Below are 4,399 nucleotides of genomic sequence, written 5' to 3'. Positions count from 1 at the left end.
ATAGGTAGGTATGGTGGCTGTTTTGAGGAAGGTATATGGTGGGTTTAAGGTACCGGCGAAAGTTGCACGGTACTAGAGAGGCTAGCAATGGTGGAAGGGTGAGAGTGCGTATAATCTCAACATTAGTCATAAAGAACTCACATACTTATTGCAAAAATCTATTAGTCATCGAAACAAAGTACTATGCGCATGCTCCTAGGGGGATAGATTGGTAGGAAAAGACCATCGCTCGTCCCCGACCGCCACTCATAAGGAAGACAATCTATAAATAAATCATGCTCCGACTTCATTACATAATGGTTCACCATACGTGCATGCTACGGGAATCACAAACCTCAACACAAGTATTTCTACAATCCACAATTACCCACTAGCATGGCTCTAATATTACCATCTCTATATCGCAAAACTATTGCAAGGAATCAAACATATCATATTCAGTGATCTACAAGTTTTATGTAGGTTTTTATGACTAACCATGTGAATGACCAGTTCCTGTTATCTCTCTAAATATATATAAGTGAAGCAAGAGAGTTTAATTCTTTCTACAAAAGATATGTCCGTGCTCTAACAAATATAAGTTAAGCAAAAGAGTATTCTACAAATGACGGTTGTCTAAGTGAAGAGAAACATGCAATCCAAACTTCAAATGATATAAGTGAAGCACATGAAGCATTCTATAAAGCCATACTCAAAAGATATAAGTGAAGTGCAATGAACATTCTATAAATCAACCGAGGACTATCTCATACCAGCATGGTGCATAAAAAGAAAAATAAAAATCTAAATGCAAAAGACGCTCCAAGACTTGCACATATCGCATGAACGAAACGAATCCGAAAACATACCGATATTTGTTGAAGAAAGAGGGGATGCCTCCCCAGCATCCCCAAGCTTAGACGCTTGAGTCTCCTTGAACATTTACTTGGGGTGCCTTGGGCATCCCCAAGCTTGAGCTCTTGCCTCTCTTCCTTCTTCTCACATCGAAACCTTCTCAATCATCGAACACTTCATCCACACAAAACTTCAACAGAAAACTCGGTAAGATCTGTTAGTATAATAAAGCAAATCACTACTCTAAGTATTGTTGAAAACCAATTCATATTTTGTTTTTGCATTGTTTCTACTGTAATATAACTTTTTCATGGCTTAATCCACTAATATAAATTGATAGTTTCATCAAAACAAGCAAACTATGCATCAAAAACAGAATCTGTCTAAAACAGAACAGTCTGTAATAATATGAACAATCACCATACTTCTGATACTTGAAAAATTCTACAAAAATTAGGAAAAATAAACAATTGGTATAGGAATACATTGCAAAAAGAATCAGAACCATTTAACGTTCCAGCTAAAAATGTAAAATCGCGCACTACAGCCAAAGTTTCTGTCCTGCACCGTACAAACCATCAAGCAAATGTAAACATCCTAAAGGCAAACCTTGGCACATCATTTTTATAATACAATGGAATTGTACAAGGGGGTAATTATTTTTATTGAAAAGTTTCTGTAATCAAGATTCACAAAGTTGCCGTGAGCATGAACAAAGTTCAAGGAGCTCTCCCACTTCAACAATGCTTGTCTTTCTCACTTTCGCTTTCCTTTTTAAAAAAGTTTTGGGTTCCCCTCTTTATTTTTGTTGTTTTTAAACTATATGAAAGCACTCAACAGAAATAAATGACTCTCTAAAACTTCCGGGTTGTCTCCCTGGCAGCGCTTTCTTTAAAGCCATTAAGCTAGGCATATAGTGCTCAAGTAGTGAATCCACCCGAATCCCAAGGTATATCAAAGCCAATTTTAATTAACAATGATTTGTAATTTAGTAGTGAGCACAAAGCAACATATATCAAGCAATGACGAAGTCTAACTCTCTTCCTATGCATCGGCATGTCATAAAAGAACAATTCATGCACACAAAGTAAAGGCCAATGCATAGTATAAATAGTTTCTTGCAATTTTATCATATTGGAAACATAGAGAGGTGGAGATATAGTTCCTCTCTCATAATAATTGCAATTAGCAGCAGCAAGCACATGCATATTATATCTATCAAAATCATCATGTGCAACGGTAAGAGGCAACCCATCAATGTAATCCTTAATAAGTGCAAACTTCTCAGATATAGTGTAGTTTGGAGAATTCAAAAAGATAATAGGACTATCATGCGTGGGTGCAATAGCAACAATTTCATGTTTAACATAGGGAACTATAGCAAGTTCATCTCCATAAGCATAATTCATATTGGCATCTTGGCCACAAGCATAGCAAGCATCATCAAAAAGGGATATTCAAGAGAATCAATGGGATCATAACAATCATCATAGCAATCATCCTTCGGTAAGCACGAAGGGGAATTAAACAATGTATGAGTTGAAGAGTTACTCTCATTAGAAGGTGGGCACAGGTGATCAATCCGCTCTTCCTCCTTTTGTTCTTCGCTCTCCTCCTCATCTTTTTCATCCAATGAGCTCACAGTGTCATCAACTTCTTCTTCCACAGACTCCTGCAAAATATTAGTCTCTTCTTGGACAGCAGAGTACTCCTCAATATATTGTTTAACATAGGTATTAGAAGCATAATTATCATAGCAATATTTAAGTATAGCAAAATTTTCAGATTTGTGAAAAGTAGCATCATACTTTTCAATCAAAGAAGCAATTTCAAAAGCACCCTTATAAGCAACAAATTCTTCAATTTGTTGAACATCATAGTAACTATAAACACCTTTAGCATAAGAAGATAAGATTCCATTATCAATAAACTCACATTGGTAGGGAAGGTGTTTCTTAGGGTTTTTAGAACAACAAGTAAAATCATATAATTCACATAAATTCCAAGCATAGCATTGCAAACGTTGGATTTGACTCCATAATAATTTCCCTTTTTCAGATATACGGTGTTGCACATAACAATCATGCTCATCTAAAGATTTTCCCTCAACTAAGCTAGTTGGGGTTTCGGCACGAGCACAAAGGGATCGAAGATGATCCAAGTAATAAGCTTCAACAGTGTGATAGATTTTGATTGGTTCTTCAACCATTGGTTCAGTAGGTACAACTAATTTTTTTGGTATTTTGCATTTCCTACCCATAACTAAAGATAGAAAACAACTAATAACAACAAATAAAAATTACTTAGTGATAAAGCAAACAAGCACACACGAGAATATTCACCCCACGCTATTGCTCCCCGGCAACGGCGCCAGAAAAAGGTCTTGATAACCCACAAGTATAGGGGATCGCAACAGTTTTCGATAAGTAAGAGTGTCGAACCCAACGAGGAGCTAAAGGTAGAACAAATATTCCCTCAAGTTCTATCGACCACCGATACAACTCTACGCACGCTTGACGTTCGCTTTACCTAGAACAAGTATGAAACTAGAAGTACTTTGTAGGTGTTGTTGGATAGGTTTGCAAGATAATAAAGAGCAAGTAAACAAAAAGTAGGGGCTGTTTAGATAAAGAAACAATAAAGTAAATATAGCGAGTGTGGAAAAGTGGTGGTAGGAGTTGCGAAATTGTCCCTAAGCAATTGACTACTTTACTAGACCGATAGCAAGTATTATGTGGGAGGGGCCACTGCTAGCATGTCATCCCTGACTTGGAATTCTATGCACTTATGATTGGAACTATTAGCAAGCATCCGCAACTACTAATGTTCATTAAGGTAAAACCCAACCATAGCATTAAGATAAATTGGACCCCCTTCAATCCCGTATGCATCAATTTCTATGCTAGGTTGAAGCTTCTGTCACTCTTGCCCTCCAATACATAGTCCTATCAACATACAAACAAACCATAGGGTGTGATCCACATGTGCAATCATATGATGGGCACCAAAGGACAACAACATAACCACAAGCAAATTAAATCAATCATAGCAATTCATCAACCACCGATAGGACAACGAATATCTACTCAGACATCATAGGATGGCAACACATCATTGGATAATAATATGAAGCATAAATCACCATGTTCAAGTAGAGGGTACAGCGGGTTGCGGGAGAGTGGACCACTGTAGATAGAGGGGGGAAGGTGATGGAGATGTTGGTGAAGATGGCGGAGGTGTTGGTGAAGATCGCGGTGATGATGATGATGGCCACCGCGGCGTTCCGGCGCCATCGGAGGAGAGGGGGAGAGGGGCCCCCACTGGTAGAAAAAGGGCCTGTTGTCCCGGTTCATAAGGGCCTTTTGTCCCGGTTCCTGAACCGGGACTAAAGGGTCGGTACTAATGCCCTGTCCCTTTAGTCCCGGTTCAATCCAGAACCGGGACTGATGGGCCTCCACGTGGCCTGTGCGTGGAGCCCAGGCAGGAGACCCTTTGGTCCCGGTTGGTGGCACCAACCGGGACCAATAGGCATCCACGCGTCAGCATTTCTGTGGCTGGGGTTTTT

This window comes from Triticum dicoccoides, chromosome 4A (genome assembly GCF_002162155.2).
Source record: "Triticum dicoccoides isolate Atlit2015 ecotype Zavitan chromosome 4A, WEW_v2.0, whole genome shotgun sequence".
NCBI classification, from domain to species: Eukaryota; Viridiplantae; Streptophyta; class Magnoliopsida; order Poales; family Poaceae; genus Triticum; species Triticum dicoccoides.
Note: the sequence above shows the minus strand (reverse complement) of the source record.